General features: G+C 38.4%; 1 protein-coding gene across 2 annotated transcripts in view; it reads left to right on the forward strand.

Annotated features, from left to right (window-relative positions):
* The first annotated feature begins 6 nt into the window (after positions 1-6).
* HDAC9 (histone deacetylase 9) overlaps positions 7-19,768 on the forward strand; it is a 457,012-nt gene continuing 437,250 nt past the window's right edge. For both annotated transcript variants that reach the window (XM_015618303.1, XM_015618309.1), the window contains exon 1: positions 7-204. The gene's annotated coding sequence lies outside the window, so the exon portion shown is untranslated. The remainder of the gene's footprint in view (positions 205-19,768) is intronic.

Below are 19,768 nucleotides of genomic sequence, written 5' to 3' on the forward strand. Positions count from 1 at the left end.
CGCCCCGCCGGCGCGATGGCCACCTAATCGGCACCTAATCGGCACCCAGTCCGCACCTAATCGGCACCTAATCGCCGACGCCGCAACTTTTCCTCGCCGCGCCGCGCCGCTCGTTCCCCCCCGGCTCCGGTGGAAGATGGCAGTTGGGGGAAGCGCTGGAAGTTGCAGCCCGCGAGCGAAGAGATAAGGCGGAGGAGCGGGAAGGTGAGTGGCACCGGCCGCTGCCCCTCCGCTCCGCCCCGCCCGGCTGCGGCGGGAGGCGAGTGCCGGGCTGGCCGGTCCCGCCAGCCGGACGTTGTGCTCGACCTGCCGGGCCGGTATTTTTGGGACCTTCGGGAAGGTTTCGGGAAGTTGGACCGTGTGAGGGCTGGCAAGGTGGCGGGGGAGGGAGGACACGGCCGCCCGCGGCAAGTTTTACTTCGCGGGAGCGAGAGTGGCAGAGCAGCTCCCCGAGCGCTTGCCCTGCCGGGCGGGCGATGCGTCTGTGGGTCCGGGGGATCTTCCGCGACCCCCGCGTCCTGCGGCGCCGCGGCCGAGTCGTGGGTGCCGGCCGGAGAGCGGCGGCCGGGGCTCCGCGGGCCGTGCCAGCTCCCCGCGGTCGGTGGGACCCCGGAGCTCCGGAGGGCGCCGGGGGAGCTGCCCCGTGGGGGCCAAACAGGTGGGCGACGCTGGGGCGCGCCCTCCTCGGGCACCGCCGCCGGGCCGGTGTCGGACTGCCCGGATCAGGCGGCAGCCGGAGGGCGGGCGCGTCCCGTCCCGTCCCGGGAGCGGGTGGGTGGCCAGAATTTTGTATAATTGTGTTTACGGTGGCAAAGCGGTGTGGACATCCCGGCCGGCAGCTTCCCGGTTGGTAGCCCAGGGCATGAGGAAGGTAGTTGCCAGCAAAGGTACAGTTGCGTTGACTCATCTAAAATGTCTGAGTTTTGATATGAAATGGAACGTAATAGCAATCAGTAATCATTCATGCTTATCACTCTTATAGAAAAAAGCAGGTATTACTCGTAATGCACAACATGCATATTCATCTTTGAATATCTACCCCGAGCCCACAGCAGTTTATGTTTTTAAGTGCTCTGAGGAGGTCTAAACCCACTGTTAAACAACGTGAAAATTTAAGTGTAGACAAATATTTAATACAAGCTGATCTTTGAAAAAGAAGTAGTGAGGTGGACTGTGGAGACCTTTTGACATATGAAAATGCATGAATGTGCTTTTTTGATGCAAAAGCTGTTGAGATTCCTTGTCACAAACAGCACAGAACAAGTGCTGACACAGAAACTGAGGAATTTTAAACATTTGTCTTTCAACATTGTCAGCTTTAGTTCCTTGACATTTTGTTTTCTGTGACAGAAAAATAGTTTTGTGGCAGTTATTCAGGATTTAATTTGCAAGCTCACTAAGGCCTGTAGCTCTGATGAGAACTCAAGAACACAAAAAGGAAGGTATTTCACATTAAGGTTTTTCAAATGTCCTACCCAAATGTCTTAGCCTACTTCTCAGTCCCCACACACCTAGTTCCACAGCAGCATCCCTGTATCTTCTATAGTTATCTTGTTGCTGAGTGTCTCTAAATTTTCTCTCATGTCCAAAACATTTCTATATCAGTGGCCTCAGCTCATAATATGTTTTGTACCAGGAACACCTACTTTGTTCAGAAAGAGATGGCAGCTTGTTCTCTGTCATAACACCAGAACAGTCTTGGAAGGCAATTCCATCCCTTCAAACACTTAAGTTGCATTGTTATTTGTGTAAAATAGCTATGTCTCAACTGTACAGAATTTTCTACCATGAATGATGCAAATAATATATTTTATACTTTTATATATTTTAACACCTCTTTTTCATTGTCATGGCAAAGATGTGATCCAAAACATTGGGAATAAACATGTCATGGCTCCAGAGAAAAGCTGCAGGCAGTCATGTTTATGTACCACTGGTGCCAGTTTCTTCATATAAATATTGAAATAGCTGTCTTTTTAACAAAAATCTCGTTGTCAGTTCAGAATTCCAAAAAAGAGAAAAACATGCCATTATACTTTTTGGTGACCAACTTGATGCAAACACAGCACTGTAGTTAAACCCACCCAAAGCACTGGTCTCAGCTTCAGATTCTTTTGCAAGTCTGTGTGAATGTGTAATACACCAAAATGTTTTGAATCTGACTTTTAAATGTTAGTTTTGAAAACAGTAGTGTTTAGTTTTCCATTAAATTGCTTTTCCACAAATGAAGCTTGGTCTACACAGCTAAATGTGAGCAGTAATTTGTAAGCTGTTGTGTATCTTCAGTTCACCAGCATCTTCCTGCGCCCAGAGCAGTTTGAAAACAAAAGCAAAATAGTGTCTTCACTGTTGGAAGTCAGTACATGCTTCATTTAGAGTAGTTGTTCCTATTAGAATTTATTTCTGTGAAAAGATAACACTATGATTAAGTGGCACATGTATTTTATAATTTCTTGATAAAACATTGAAAAGAGTTATAAAAATGTTATAAAAAGGATATACTTTCTAAAAAGCATGTGAAGTGGAAAATAATTTCCAGTTCTTCATTTCACTACCTGAAATAGCCCCATAGAGGTTGCTGGTAAAAATACTACTTGTATACTGAAAATACGTATCAAATTTAAGTTTACCTGTCCTGACAATTATATGAATCCTGATGGTACCTAAATGTAGTTGCAGTAGCTAGTTTCTTAGTATTCAACTGATGCTTAGTAGGCTAAATGTAGCTTCGAAAGTAATCAAATCCTCTTGTGAATGATCAACTGTAACCAATGAAAAATGATAAAAGAGTTAGGATGTACTCTAATCATCTCCAACTTGGTAAATTAAACACATATTTACCAGAGTGCATGTACTACTGTTGTTTTATATTCATCACTATTCAGACTAGCAAATTTAAGGCTACTTAGGGTATGTGTGTTCAAACTGCAGGAGAAAGTACTTGTGGCTTGCAGCGTACTCAGCTGAACCATTTAGCTGAGAGAGCTTAGTGCATGACAGGAGTGAGGCTTTTTCCCTTTTACAAAAGAGTTCTGGGCCACATTTGTTGAGGATCATATGCTGTGTCCTATAAGCATGCTGTTTACATGAACTTTCCATATAAATTCAGATTAAAAGGAATGAGTATTCATCAGAGCTTTCCAGTCTCTTCAAAAGTTAGAAAAGATTTTTTTAAGTTTCTGCAATTAAGTAGAAAGTACATAATACATCTGTTGAGTTAAATTAAAGATAGCTCTCGTGTAAAGACAGAACATTAGGCTATTCTATGATAAAACGTATTTGTCATGCTTCAAGACTTCAATAATGATTTCCAGATAAATAGGCAGAGAATGTTGCATTGCTGAATCACTTAAGGTTATTGCGTTTATTAAAACTGATAGATGAGTAAGGCATTTTAGAGCTAACATTACTTGATGAAATCACCTTTCATTTTCTCCTTCTGGTTTTAAGATTTTAAATTAGGATGATCATACGTGACTGAAGAATTTTTTCCTTACTCAATGTAACTCGTGTAATGAATGTGTTTTGAATGTCAGTGCGTGCATAGGGTTAGACTATACTAGTGTTGAATTTATTGTTACAACTTTAATAACAAATTAAAAAGTTTATTTGTGCTGCTTATCTATAGCTTCATCTTCAAGCAGCTAAAAGATTACAGTGGAATAGTGCTTGACTACTGCTCAAAACTAATGTTTCAGTGTTTTGAGGCCAGCTTTGGCCTTTCCTGAGGATGTACCAACACTTCTCCATACTTCTTAATTTTTGTACTATATATATATATGCAGATGTGTATATATATATATATATATATATGTACAATACAGTATAACTTTCTGCCAAAGAAGTTGATCAATGCAAAAAGTTAACATGAGTTCAAGAAAAAGATTTAGACAAATTCCTAGATAAAAAAGCCCCAACCAAACATATCAAAGGCTAGAAAGCAGAGACATAATGCTTCTGAATGAGAATGTCCCTAACCACCAAATATTCTGGAGGCTTCAGAGCATTTGAAGAACGTACCATTCACATGTTTGCATTGCACTTCCTCACTTTTCCTTATGCATTTGCTGTTGGGCATCTATGGGAAAGGCATTGGATTCTGAACAGGTCTTTGGTTTGGTTAGATCTTACTGTTCATGCATTCTTACCTGGTCAAGGTGGATGAGGTGATACGTAATTTAGACATGCCTTTTTGGGGATAAGTGAGTGAAAACTTTTGTTACACAACCTTCAAGCAGATGTTTACTTGAATTAATTAGCATTAATTTAATGTATGATGTTGATTATGAGATGGAGAGGTAATAGGAATGTCATGGTTTTAAACCAGTAACTAAAGAAATTACTTATTTCTTGTTGTGAGATATGGATTAAAACAAGAGCAAATACTTGTTCTTACTTTCCAGTAATTTATTTTTAATGATATTTTTCAATATGATGTTAACATTGGTCATTCACAAATCATGATACCTTGTTGAAATTTGTTTACGATATGTAGCAGCTATCAGGGTGGTTTGTTTTAAATATCTTGCATAACTGTAAACTATTTTTGTTTAAGAAAATGAAATTCTTTTCAGTGAAGGTAGCTCAGAAGTGCCTGTAAGAAGATGACTGCTTACAGTATGTCTTTTATTTGTTCCTATTTCCTCAGTTTTGGAGTTGAAGTTGATGGATTCTATATCTCTTCATTTAACTTCTGCTCTGAGATGCTCTGTCTTGGAGTTAATTTCTGTTCAAGATTCTAGAATGGATGCCTGTTTGTCTTGAGGCTTTATTCAAACTTGAGTGTGAATAAATTCTGGTTTAGTCTGAGCATGTATGAGCCTCTACTGTCATGTTCATTGACCATAACTTTTGTTTCCATGCTCTTTTAACCTGCAAGAGAGGTGAAGACCTGGTCTAAGGAGTATTTTGAAAAGATGATGTCCATTGCACAAGAGAAATTGGCAGCCCTGAAGGATCCCAATCTTGTGTGCACACAAGATATGAGAAGAGTTGAGCCTGAACTTATTCATAAAAGAAGTGGTGCTGCACAGTGCCTTCCATTTGCAGCTGCCTTTCCATTGCAGCTCTGTCACCTTTCAGCAAGGCTTCTAGGGCAGTGTTGCCTTCCTGTCCTCATGCTCTTGGTCCCGTACTGTTATTCTCATGGCCTTGTACCTCCATGTTGTGGTACTACTGTTATGTCAGGGAGGTGGTTGATATTACTGTAAGAGTCAATCCACTTCACCAACCTTTTCATGGATTGTTTTTTTGCAGCTTTTAGCTTGCTTTAGGAGGAAGATAAGTATTTGCCCAGCGTTCCCCAATAATATATGCAAAATTTAACAGCCAGTTAGTTTGCAACACCAGCCTCTGATCAAAAACTACTTCATTCAGGGCTAATGGCATCATAAGGGAGGACAGGCACTAGGGAATTTGACTAGATCATGGGAAAATTTATGTGGTTTCTGTGGGAAAAGTAGTATGGTGCATCACCTGATAGGCTGGAAGGATGCTTAATGGGGAAACCCTGGAGGTTCTCTTCTTGACTAGCCACTGGAGCTTTCCCTTTCCTCTTTTCATTATGTCCTCTTGCTTTTCTAGTTACCTTTCCCCTTTTTAAATATTTTTATTTCTCCCCCCGCCTTCTGTTTCCCCTAAAGAAACTTCTGTTGTTGGCTTTGATGCTTGTCACCAGCTATCAACTCTGCAAGTAAATCAGGAAGGGATATAGAGAAGTTTACATACATGTAATGAGAAGTTTGTAAGTGTGCAAATAGATTTGTACATGGTCAATTTATACCTATGTAAATAGAAATTATCTGATAACTTTCCTTGTTTTACTTCTTGGTCAAAGAGAAATCATACATCTGCTGAGTATTTATTTAGTCAGCCTGAATTTACTCTTCGGATTTATTTTCATGTGAGTATATCTCTATTCCACCAGATACCTCTTGTGTCCTTCTCTGTATCCTTTACAGTCTGAATTTAATTTTTTTTTTTCAGTAAATCAGAAAAATAGTCTATGCCCACAGAAATCTCTTTATTGTGTTGTCCAAGGGTGGTAATATTCCACCTCCTTTTTAAAAAATCTTCAGTGATATGTCCTAGGTTGTATTAAGCTCAATCTGAAAGTTTAATTTCCTGTTACTTTTTGTAATACTCATGATTACACTTAATCACAGTAGATGGAAGGGACCATGTTGACATGTTTGACCAACAGTTTTGACTGTTGGTCAAAATAGAGTCAACATAGAATTTAGACCCTGTTGTTTAGGGGTTTATTCAATTCTGCCTGGAAAAGCTCCAAGGAAAGCGATTCTGCAACTTCTCTGAACCATCATACCCAATACCAAGTTATTCTGATAGCACTTTTTCTTCTTTATGTTGAATCATAGCCTCCCAGTTTCAACTCATGAGTATTTTCTCTCATTTTTGTGCCATGTGTGCCTGTGAAGACCTGGCTCCATCTTTTTGGAAGAGCTCCTCATAGTCACAGACAGGCTGGTGTTAGGTCCCTGCTAAGGCTGCCTCATCTTCAGGTGAACAGGTCCAGCTCTCTCAGCTTTCAACAGGGTGGGTCCTCCAGCTCTTTCCTGCTTTGACAGGCTCTGGAGGAAGCTTCATTCAGTTATTTGGAACACCAAGAGTGGATGCAGTATTCCAGATGAGGTCTAGTGCTTGAGTAAGGTAGAAACATGAAACTTCAAATTGGTAAATCTATCAACTAGTAAATAGCACCAAATTCCAACAGTCCAGGAATGAGACATTAGGCAGAACTTTACTGTCTTGTAACCATGAAATGAATTCAAGCTATTGTACGCTCTTAAGTATTTGTTATTGCAGCTTACATGAAAACAAAGTTGATTTAATATTTATTCTCAGGAAAGTTCTTGAATCATGGTGTTTTGGAGTAGGGAAATGTGATATTGGAGTTTTATTTTGAAGCACTTTATATGCAATATTGTATCTCCTTTATAGAAGTGTACGAACAAAATTATATGACACAGACATTCTGTATGTCTAGGAAATTAATTATACAAAATTTGGATTATTCAAGTTTTTGACAGTTAACATTAAGTCTCCAGGGTATCTAACTATTGAGCTAAACCTTGCTTTGACAAGAGGTGGGTGAACTGCAGGCATAAATGTAAGATTTCCAAGGAAAGAAAATTTAACCTAGCTCGAAATGAGAAATAAGCAGCATGCATGTAGAAACTATTTGGTGTATAAAATGTATCAATTATTCATATTTTCCTTGTTTCATAGATAGATAGCTCTTCAATTGTCCATATATAGGTTAAAAATATAGGAATGTGTGGACAATATAAAATACATACTGTTGCCATTCTAATCTTTTGTGTTTCCCCTTTTGGCAGTCAATACAATCAACATTGATTAATAAGTCACACCACTGAGTTAAGCAGAATTTTGATATTTCATTTGGAGTTGAAGCTGTTTTAATTGGGATATAAATAATTACTGTATATATTCTCTGAAAATGTATTATAAATTGAATGATCAGTGATTGAAATGGAAAATAAATTTCAATACCAAAACCAGACCATTGTCTTCTAATGTGGGTTATGTCTGCTCTCCTGACTGCCATAATCAGCACCAGGGATCTAGCTGGAGGTTGCCATAGGATTCTTTTTGGCCTCAGTGTACTCAGTTGTCCTTCCATAAAAAATGGAGCAGGTCTGAAGCAGCAGAGGACTGAAGTTGAATCTCATCCACAGGAACAGAGTAAAGACGTAGTCAAGATGCAATCCTGTGGCAGTCAGGACCACAGCCTACAAGAGTGAGTAGTTTGAGGGGGAATCCAAACCAAGGTTCGAATCAGAGAAAGGTATTTTCATTTGTAAATTGCATTTCTAGGTTTAATTTATGGGTACCCACTGTAGAACCAGCCTAGCAGTCCCTTCCTCTTGCATGGGTACATTCTGTGCTTGAAGGTGGACAGTCTGCACAAAACGCCAAGTACTGATGAGCAGAGTGTAATGAAGAAAATATGAGAAAATCTTCTAGGGGTGCTAGCTCTCCTATTTCAAACATATTAGTCTCTTATAAAGAGTGTGAATGAAGAAATCACCTAAGAGAATATTCAACTGCTCTCAATATATCCAGGTTGCTTACTCAGAGTCTCTTGGAAGACTGTGAAGTGTATTCTATGCCATCACATACACCTTGTCTTCCACTCCATCTGGTTAAATGCTTTCACCCCTTCCAAAAAAAAAATAAAATTCTGGCATGAAAATGTGGTTAAATATTGTTATCTTTTGAACAGTTGGAACAAGAGTTCAAGGCTTCCTTTTGACTGGGAGAGTGAAGTTAGTAAGTGAATTTTTTGGTCAAGAGGCTTTCTTCAGAAACTGGTGAGAAAAGGTACATGTTTCATGTGATGAATGGGTGTGTAACCCTAGGTTTTTGTAGCATTTTAGTGAGATACATATGACTGGATCAGTATCAGCCTGTTAATGTGATGAGACTTCCTTTAGGGCTTCTGAGAGCTGGTCAACCGTTCTTCTTCCTTGTGCCAACGCACGTCATTTATACTGATCCAGATTATGAAGAAAATGCAGATTTCAAAGTAAGGTGATAGGAAATGACATCTGAAAATTTGCTGAGGGTGATAATAATATTAGTATTAGGATCTTGATTGAAGAGGTCAAAGATTTTGCTTGTCTGAATTTTGCAATTGACTATAAAGACATCAGGATGTCACCTTTGCATGTGAAATTTTCACTTCTTTGATGGGCTGTTTATTGTTGAAAGAGATCAACTTAAGAGGGGAGCTTGTGAAATCCCTGTTCAAGGTTCAGATCTACTGAAAACATGCGTGGAAGACTGTAGTATACTCATTTCCATCCCAGCCAGAACAGAAATGGTACAGAGCATGGAATCTGGGATTTGAGCTAGTAGCAGCTGATCTTTAATTTGGTAGGGCAAACCACAAAAACTGATTAAATTTAGACAGGCAGTCAAAGCGGTGGAGGAGCTAGAAAAGTGTATAAAAGATAATTCCTGATTATTCTTTCCTGCCATCTTTTGCAAATTACCTTTAAAAAATTTAGCAGATTTTGGCATGTATTCTGGATACATTTTCCCTACATCGAGCTGTCTGCATGCTTCTATTCCCTCCATCACTACTTTTCCTGAGTGATGCCTAAATATAAGTTTGTAGCTTCTTCAGTATACTCTGATTACATGCAAACAGAGCATGCTGGTATGCGTAGGAGATTTTCCTGGGTGTCTGGCAAATGCAATCCTTTTTCTTTAGGCCACAGAGTAGCAACTGAGCTGCTTCCACAATTTCAATGCAATTTTTCTGTGGTGTCTGTGTGCAATGCCTGTGAGAAATCTGAAGGGGCTGATTTACTTTGTAGTGACCAATTGAGTGTCATTTCTGACACAGCTTCACATTTACTTATCCTCAGAATGGTCATCCATACTTTTGGAGAGAGTTGCTGGGTTGTTGGTTGCCTGTGGAGTCTCTATACATCATTTTTCCTCCCTTTTTTTATTTCTATGGAGTGTTTGTATTGCTGTATTTGTAAAAAGAGACTGAGCTGGGAGAGACAGCAGGAGACACAACTGAGAGTCTTTTTTGGTTGACATTTGGTCCATAATTTAGGTTTTATGCATAGAAATGTCAGCTTAAAAGACACTTCTGCATAGATAATGAAGCAACATAATAAATCCATTATCATGTTACAAGAAAAAAGATGCGTATTTTTTCCAGTGATTTCAGTCTAAGTATTTCAGGAGAGAGAATTAAAAAAGACATATTTTTTTGTATTTTATGGCTATAAATATGATCAAAACAAATTAAAAGTAAGCCACATTTAAAAAGTGTTTTAAATTCTGCTTGCTTACTCTGATTGAGGGTGATTATCTTGCATGAAACTGATTAACTATGTGATATGTAACCTAAAGTATTTTTCTTAAAACATCATAGGATTGCCTCATCTTTAGGTTGCCATTGCTGTGTTATGTATATGATCATTTTTTATTACTCACCTCTGTGAAAAATGGCACTATATATCTTCCTGGCCCACATATGTTGAAATCAATATGATGGAAAATACCAAATCTTTCATTTATGGTACGCAGTTGTATTCCAGAGTGAATGGGAAATGCACAGATAGGCCAGAACTGGGGTCTAATATATGTACCTTTTTTTGTTCATAATTGGGTTTTAAGTCCAGCATCAGAACAGGACGTGGACTATGTGCTAAGCACGCATAAAGCAAAGCAAAGCAAATTATTTTTCACCCTTAAAGCAGTTACTGTATGTCAGTGCAATGATCCGTCAGATTTTCATATGCAGCCTGTTACCCTCGTGTCTACAGACTTTTCCCAGTAATGTTGCTGCTTCAGTCAGGCAAAGGAATAATTAACTATACTGATCTTAATGAAACTGTTATTGCTGACACATATCAAGGTAAAAAAAATGAAAATCTGACTTGTGTCAGGTTGGAAATGTGGTAGCTGTTGACTCAGTCTAATTATATTGAATTAAATCTAATTGCATATCGTCATCCAGTCCCCAGAATTTTAATAGTAATTGAATTCATGTAAAGTTATAAGGGTGATTTAAAAAAAAATAATGTAAATTCCATGGAACTTTCTTTGTAAAATTTAAATTCCTGGAAAAAACAAACACTATTTAAAGAAAATGACCATTTTGGTGAGGAAGTTTTTGTCAGAAACCACTAATAAATAAAAGGGATTAACATATATAGTAAATGTGTACCTCAATGTTTTTCACCTGTTCTATTTTTTTATCTATTTCAATAATTTACTATGTAATACTGAATTAGAGAAGTTTCATCATTTGTTATGAAAGAAGGTACTACTGCCAGTATTTCTGATTTAAAAGATGAGTGCTACAGCTGAATTCTCTATTTACCCTGGTATAGAATAGGGTTGGCTATGGCATTATTAGAAGTAGAAATGTAGATACAATTTTTGTGTAGTAGATAGCTGAAGAAACAATCCTCTCTGAATGAGGATTTCATTTGTTTCTGCCCGTTTTGCAGCTGATTAATTGTTTAAAGTGAAAGTAATGCTGTAATGCATATGGACAGACATAGCAGTTGGTACTTGAAACCAGTTATGTTTCATTCTGCATCAGTCATTAAAATTTGTATTGATTAGTTAATAAAACCAGTGCTGCCAGAAGAAATAAAGGGTAGGTTAAGCAAGAAAAAAATGTTCCTTTTCATTTTGCAATAGATGAGGAGTCTCTTTAGTCTAGTAATTGCAATGTTATTGAATGCTGTGGTTCTCATTTCCTAATAGTAATAAACTGGAATTCTGTCATTTCACTTTACACTGATTTTTCTTTTGCAATGCATCTGAAAATTAATAGAAGATTTGCCTATTTTATTACAGTTCTGCAAAAAAGGGAGGAGAAATAAAAAATTGCATGTGAGGATAAAGCCAGGAAAATCTTAATGATTTAAGTGGAAGTGTTTCTGGGAAGCAAGTGAAGCTTTGGAGTTGCATATAAAGGCTAACACAGGCAATTGGATGAGGCAAGTTCATCTTGGCTGATGGCAGCTAGGAATCCCTGTCTCTAATAGAGAAGTATCATTCTGAGAGCAGTGGGAAGTGAATATGCAATTGAAAAACTCTATCTCCACCCTGCCTGTCATACCAAAACCTTTGGTACCCGTAGAAGAAAACATCCCTTTCACATAGCTATGAGATCTATCATGAGTGAGAAAAATAGTGAAAGACCTAATAAAAACAGTCTCAAAATGAAAAAGAAATATCCAAACAAAAGAAAAAAAAAATCACATTTTTGTTACTTGAATACCCATATGCCAACTGTGCTGAAAATGTATACAATATACAGACTTGAATAATTTATGCTTGGATAGACAACTACATCAAATAGTAGCAAAGCCTGATTATTTCTTGTTTATTTTGAAGGCCCACTCTATTTTGGTGCTGAGTTCCTGATTAGAAAGAATCATCTTTCATGTTCCAAAGGAAATAAATTAGTTTTAATATTATAATAGAATGTATTCACTGTTTAGTGCATAATTTCTGGAACAAGAAAGCATCAACAGGAGAGCTTTCCATTCTGTGTAAGGTTGTAAAATCTGCCATTTTGTTGTAGAATGGGATGTGTTTTCCCTTTTTTCTCATTACTGGCCCACAGAAGGTAATTGCAGCTTTTGTATATAAGCATTGGGGACAGTTTGGATAACTGAATTGAATAACTGAAGTAAAGAAGCTGAAAGAAAGAAGGCACATTCAACACTTCATTTTTTGGAGTAGTGAGTTAGAGAGAAGCTGTGCCCTCACCTATAACAGAGAGCTAAACTTTTCATTCCTCTCTGCAATAATTTGAAATGCAGTCAATTTCAATCTGCTGTTTCAGCAGCATGATTCATGCAGAAGGAATGTTTGCTTCTTATTCAGATTTCAGTAACTCTAGTTACTATGTCCAGTGGGCATAAATTCTATTTAGATAAAATGGAGTGCTGTGACTGTGGTTAAGACATAGAATTCTACGCATGGTTGTTCATAAAAGTCGGGATTCGTTTTCCTGCACCGAGAACTGTTAGATGCCACTCTAAAATAATGAATCTGAGTTTATTTGTGGGAAATTGAGCTTGATTGTAGCACCAAGCTCCTATGTGTACACCATTATATCCTGTAGATGCTCAAGCCTACATCCCAAGCTATGACATCTTCCTGTAGGCTCATCTAGATGGCTAAGCATTTTTAAGCATGCAAGGTGCTGGCTATATTTTCCAGCAATCCAATTAATTTTCTACTTATTTTCTTTCTTCTTCTGAGTACTACATTGCACCATATGCTGTGGAGAAGTGCATTCCAAGGTATCTGTGTACATTGTCTCTTAAAGCCAATGTGAAATATCTGGTTAAAATAGTGGTGAAAGGAAACATGTTGCCCAGAGAGCACAGCTGGCTGTTATATTGGCCTGGTGATGATGAAGCCATGGGTAATCACAATCCTATGCAAAATAAGGGGACAGCACCGAGCCAGTATTGATACAGTCTGTGCTGCTACAAGACCTTCCAATGCATGGTGGTGCTTCCTTTTTGTGAGTAAGGATCTTCTTCCTTACATTTTTTCCCAAAGCTTTTTCCCACTCCCTGTGGGATGAGTTCCAGTGAGTTGCACAGCTCTAAAGAGAAAGTAGTCTACCAACCATGGACAAGTCTTAGCTTAATTGTTTTCCTCTTGCTGGCCTGGATGATGCAGAATTTTGGATTACAGGCCTCTTAGTGATTCAGAATCAAGCGGGACAAAGGCAGAAGGAAAAAAAAAGCGCTTCTTTTCAAGAGACAAGTCCTGCTATGCTTGGCACCCAAATGACAAAAACCTGCTGGAAAAGTGTATTCTTCCCAGCTGCAAAACGTGCACCAACCACCATTCAGCCTGCAACTTCTAGTGCTTCTTGTGTAATTTTTATGGAAGTCCAGTGACAGGACGTGTTTTTTTTTGTAGCCAACCTTTGATGGCAGGAAGGAGATGACAACCAAAGAAACCCTGTCTTGACAGACTGGAAAGAGTAAAGCTTTGAGCAGCGTCCTGCCATTGCTCAGCATGCAAGTGGTTACTAGCTCACAGCACACAGTTCTGGACAAGCCAAGTATAAAACTTGGAGACAATGAGAGGCATGAGTGCCTTCTCAAGTGTCTTCCGTACTTGGTGTTCCATCCTTCACCTTTTATTGCTGAAGGATGCTTAAGCAGCATGTGTTCCTAGCATGGACACTTAGAAGTTTTGGCCAGGTCCTGCCCATGTTATGCATTCAAACCAGCTAGAGTTCCTATTTAGTCCTCAAGTCTATATTTCTCCAGGTCAATAACTTCCCACATGAGTCTGATCCTTTTCCTGCTCATGACCAGGAGAATAGGTTTAAACAATGTCTGAGGTGCTTAAGGAAAAGTGAGCAGGTGTTTTAGAGACAGTATTTGCAATGTTTGGCTTGCAGACTGTGAAATATACACTGAATAGGAGACCTAGAGAGGAAAATAATTTGAAGCAACTTGGTAATGCATCATCCTTATTGTGTTTATTTCTAGACTGAACTGAATAAGTGGCTTGAGACACTCAAGTTTCCTCCTTCACCCTGGAGTGGACACTTGAAATGAACAGTTGTGTGCTCTCTTTGTTCATGACAATGCTGCTTCACTTGATAATCTGTCCCAGTCATAGCCAGGAGAGAGCTGACATAGCAACACCAGAAGTGGGATGGTTGTGCTTGGTTTGAAATCAAGCCTGGGTGTCCTGCAGTGTAAGAAGTTTTTCAGTTTTTCCTTTCTTAAGTAGCTAAGCATCTACTGAGTGACAGCAGTGTGAGAAGAGAACAAGAATGTTGGGAGAGCTGGGGTCTCTACAGCTGTACTCAGGAGGTCATGGTGGTACCTGAATTCAGGGCTTAGTTGCCTATCTTGCATGGTGGAATTACAAGTCATTACTTTCCTCTTATCTCGCAGCTGGGAAAAGCTTGTGTCTTTTCCTCCTGTCAGGTACAGGTGGTATGACAGATCTGAATTCCCCTAATCTCAGGGCTGGCAATAGGGCAGTATACATAGCCTGTCACATCTGGTTTTTATTCTGCTGAATCAAATTAAGTTACTTGTACAAGTATCTCACCTAAAATTTTGGCATTTCTGAGATTATTTTCATGTTAGAGCAAGCTGGGCAGTGATGAGTGGAAAGGGACTGCTCTGACTTCTTCAGGTGTCAACTTCCATGTTTTACTGGTTCTGTAGCAAATATTTAAAAAAGTTCGTGTCCTCTAGGCAGAGTATATGTATCTTTATCCTTCAATTTCCTTTTTGCCCAGCTGGCAAAAATTAGTAGCTATAGACACAAATTTGATCTAGTTCCTCCTTAGTATCTTTGGGGAAATCAGTGAGATCCAGGAAGCTTGTCTGATGGCTCTGTGAATTTGTTTCTAGGCTGTGCTTCAGGTGTAGGTCTGGAAGAAGGTCCTGAGGCAGGAAGAGATTATCTGAAAGTAATTCTGGTGCTTCACTGGAGGTGACCCTAGGATACACTATGAGGGTTTGTGGCAGCCTCTCCAAGTTCTTCATGGAAGGGGGCAGGTGTTACATGAAGTGCTCCCAATTTCTGAATACTGAACTTTAATAAACTTTGGTTTAGAATGTTTCCTTCTTCTGGAACACCTGGTATTATTCATCATCCTGATGTATGACCATGAAATCTTACTATTAGAAGAATTATAAATCCACATGAGACCTTCCAAATGTGGTTACATGTGGCTTCCAGACTTCCCCTTGCTATATAATCTGCTGTACCCTGACTTGTGCTAAGGGATTTCCTTTAGAAATGAAGTGGCTGTTTGTCTCATTTGCATACACAGCCTTTGGTAGAGGCTTGTTAAGGGGAGGGTGAAGTATGATGGCTTGGGAATGTGGCAACAAACGTTTTAAATTTTGTTCCTTGAATATTTTTTTCTAGAAACTTGCCTTTTAAATGATATGTATTTCTTCTTGAATTGAACATTTGAGAATTTAGGAGAACACAAATATTTGACAGGTGCTATGGAAAGTCTAACATCCATGAGAACATCAGTGAATAACTAGTTAATATCACTGCTGCTTCTCTGTAGCTCTAAGGGGGTGTACACTGCTGTCTTGAAAAGATCACTTCTTTTCTTTGTTCAGAATGATAACAAGTAATCCTTTCTCCTGTGGCATTTATGGATCCCTTCTGTCGGCTATAATTTAGATTTGATACACCATCAAATGCTGATATGCAGGTTATAATATTCAAAAAGACCATGATTTAGCCTCTAAAATTGACATAGATAAGTAACAGCACAAAGCTTTCTGGGCTTAAGTCAGACTTATGCATCCAAATAATTTAAGACTCTTCTTAACTATTCTCTTAGATATATAAGAGAAATTCACCTACAGTTGCTAGGAAATTATGAGTAAGCATATAACCAGATTAAAAAGAAAAGTGCCACTTTACCTCTTTCCTCCAAGTGAACTTTTAATTTTCTAGATGAATGCTTTTTCCAAAATACAACTTCTGTCTTTCAAATTCCTTTTTCTAACTACCTGTTTTAGAAAGTATCTTTCTCCCAACTCATTTCTCCTTTGTGCTGTATAGTTTCTTGAATGGATTGTAAAAGAGCTCATGCTGTGGTCACTGTTCCCTAGAGCAATTTCCACGGCATTTTGCCTTTATATCACAGTTGTTTCTCTGATGAGTTGTTGCACCAAGTAGAATTACTTTTTTTCAGTATTTGTGGCTTAAATACTCAGAGATTTCACTTTATTTCTTGGGTGCTCCACAAAGCCATGAAGAGTGTTTTTTTCCTCAGAATTAGTAAGCCCAGTATTTTTTGTGAAACTGTTTAGATATCTGCAGTTTTGAATACTGTACCTTTTTCACTTGATTTATAAAATCACAGATTTATGAAATGGTTAGGGTTGGAAGGAATCTTAAAGATCATCTGTTCCAACCCCCCTGCCATGGACAAGGACTCCTTCCATTAGAGCAGGTTACACAGAGCCCCATGCAGCCTGGCCTTGAACACTTCCAGGGCTGGAGTATCTAAAACTTCTCTTGGCAACCTGTTCCAGTGCCTCACCACCCTCACAATAAAGAATTTCATCCTAATATCTAATGTAAACCTACACTCTGTCAGTTTGAACCCATTCCCTGTTGTCCTGTTGTTACATACTCTTGGGAAAAGTCCCTCTCCATCTTCTTCATGGGCTCCCTTCAGGCACTGGAAGGCCACAATTAGATTACCCCAAACCCTTCTCCAGGCTGAAAAATCCCAGTTCTCCCAGCCTTTCCTTAAAAGGAGTTGTCTTCTATCCTTCTAATAATCTTCTTGGCCCTCCTCTGGGTTCATTCCAACAGGTCAATGTCTTCCTTGTGCTGAGCATCCCAGAACTGACTTGCAGTATCCTGGTATTTCAGGTGGGATCTCATGAGAGTGGAGTAAAGGGGAAGAATCACCTCCACTGACATGCTGGCAATGCTGCTTCGGATTGATTTCACAGGCCTTTAAATGGAACTTCCTTCTTGCTAAGATACATGTCATACCTGTTAAAAATCAAATTAATGCAATTGAAAGTAACAGTCTCTGTAGTAAAGTATGCCCAAAACTGTGTGCAGCAAAACCAGTTTTGCTAAATAAAAATGTTAAGCTGTTTTTTATTAAAGTGTGTGGTGAAAAGTATCAAATACATAATTACAATACATGCATGCAATATTTTTGAATACAATGTGTCTGTACAGAACTGAATTTCTTTGCACAACTTACGTTTGTGTATTTTTCACATTTATTTTAAATGTTCACATAGAGGAAAGGTGTCATACACCTACCACCAGCATCTTGTATGCAGTAAACAAGTTATAGCCAGTGACTAAATTTCTTATATCCTGTGAGTTGATGTTATCAGAAATAAACATGTGTGTTAAATCTAGGCATATGCTTTGAGATTTGATCCTTTGAAATTTCCATTTCATAATTTAGATCACAGTCCTGCTCAGCATATACTGAAGTAACACAAAGCCAAACTAAAGGCTGGTGCCTTTCAAAGTACCCATGGCAGACATTAGACTTCGGCTCTCTGTAGAGCTAGAACTGTACCTGCCTAAATTTAAAGATGCTTACCCTGCTGTTTTTGATCTTTTCTTGTAAGTTTGATTATAGTGGTAACCTTTGAAGACTTACTGAGTGATTTTATTTTTTTTTAAATATAGAGAGATTAAATGCATTTTCTCTAATAGTCTTGATAGAAAGTGAGTGGTCTAGCTCAAAGCAAAGATTGCACAGTTTGAGAATTATATCTGTGTCTTCAAACTACAAAGACCTGTTGAAGGGAACAATGATGACACATGTCTAGATGGAAAGCTCTTAGATTTACTTTCTGAATTTCAGTTTTCTTTTATGCTTTTTCTTTTAGTTTAAGTGATGAATGTGACTCATGTGAGATGAAGGAACCCTTTTAATATTCGTAGGTTTCAACAACAGTGTAAGTACAGCAGTCAACAACAAAAAAAGCCATAGATGGGGAAAAGCAAATCTTAACATTTGGTGACAACAGTGGGCAGTGTAGAAGTGAGAGGATTTTAAAAAATCAGAATAACGAATTGGCAGCCAGGAAGCACATCTAAAGGGGGCCATCTTAGCAAATAAAAAGATGGACAGATATCTGAAATTGTATTAGAAGAAAAAAAAAATATGTGAATATACAGATTTACTCCTTTGCCATAGATGTACATAGGTTGACCTAGATAACCAGGCAAAATATTATCATGGTTGAAACAGATTAGAGAAGCCCAGGTAGAAAATGGTGCAGGATGAATGCCTGGGATACTCAACAATTTGGATATATATCATCTATGAATGGAAATGTGCCAGTAAAGAGAGGAATTAAGGAAAGATGTTAAAGCTTGGAGGAACATAAATACTAAAATTAATTGATTGTGTATAATACTAAAGTTCTTTCTTTTAGAAAGCAGAGCTGTAGCTTTAAATGCTACTTTTTCAGGATGAAGGTTTTACTCTGGCCAGGAAACAGTAATAGTACGAAGTTTTCATCAAAGCAGCTACTGTAGTCTGTACTGCACTTTATTTGGCAGATACTGACATTTAATTGTGACTTCTGTGCCTAAACATAGGTAGCAAAAACCTCTTCATTTCAAGGAAAGGGTGTCTTTCTCACTGACAGTACTAGCAGATATTCTGGACTTGAAAAAGGCCAAGAAATCCTATCATTTTTCTTTCTGAACATCATACCTAATTTCCTTTCTATATGTGGTACATTATGAAAAAAACTCCATGTTTTTGATACCAGTATCAGGAGGAAAGACAAAGCACTTCCTGGGTCTTGGCACATTGACTATTTTTTTTTTAATCTATGTGTGAAGATCTTTTATTTTTTTTAAGGTAAGAATAAAAACAACATGAATCTTGGAAAGAGATGATAAGTACTGTTCCTTTTTTTTTTATTGTCCAGCATTTGAACTGTGTCGTTATATATTGTTTTATTAATATTTAATAAAAATGTTATTCAATGGAAGCAGGACATTCCTATAGATTTCAGCAGTACTGAATTTTTATTATTGTGTTGATAAATATATTTGACACTTTCCTCCTGCTGAAATGGAAATGTTTACTATATTTTTCTATTTAAAATTAAAAAAAGTACATGAACTGAGGGTTCTTCGATTTGCCTACTTCATGAGTTAGTTGCCTTGCAGGTCATTATTTTATTTTTTATTTTTCCTGTTCCCCTTGCCCCAAGCCGATGGTGACATACTTAAATTTATTTCTGAATGGAAGTTCTGCTTTTCTGTAAATCATTCCAATTTTTACTTACTGGTTATTTTCCTTGCCTCTTTATCGTAATAATTGGCTATTTTAGCTGAAGGCATCTCTTGGGGTAAAGTTCAGTTCCTTACATCATCTTGTGGCAGCCTAGCAAATTCTCTTAACCCTTTCCATGTCCTCTTCTGTCTCCTGTTCTGTTTCTCAGCTTTGGGGCAATTTTTTCTTGACTGGCTGCAACTGGATCTATTACCTGCCTCTGAGAAACTGGTATTCTTCCTAGTTCTACTAAAAAAGAGGTTGAATCTGTAACATTCCAGTTTTATAAGGCTTTGTCAGTTATACTTAGAGAGAGACTTCTTTTTGATTTTCCTAGGCACTGAAAAAAACCCAAAAACTTTGCAAGGTGATTAAACTGAATGGTATCCATGGACTAGTGCAGTGCATGTGCTGCATAGCTGCAGCATTCTACAG

Source organism: Parus major, chromosome 2, assembly GCF_001522545.3.
Source record: "Parus major isolate Abel chromosome 2, Parus_major1.1, whole genome shotgun sequence".
Taxonomy (NCBI): Eukaryota; Metazoa; Chordata; class Aves; order Passeriformes; family Paridae; genus Parus; species Parus major.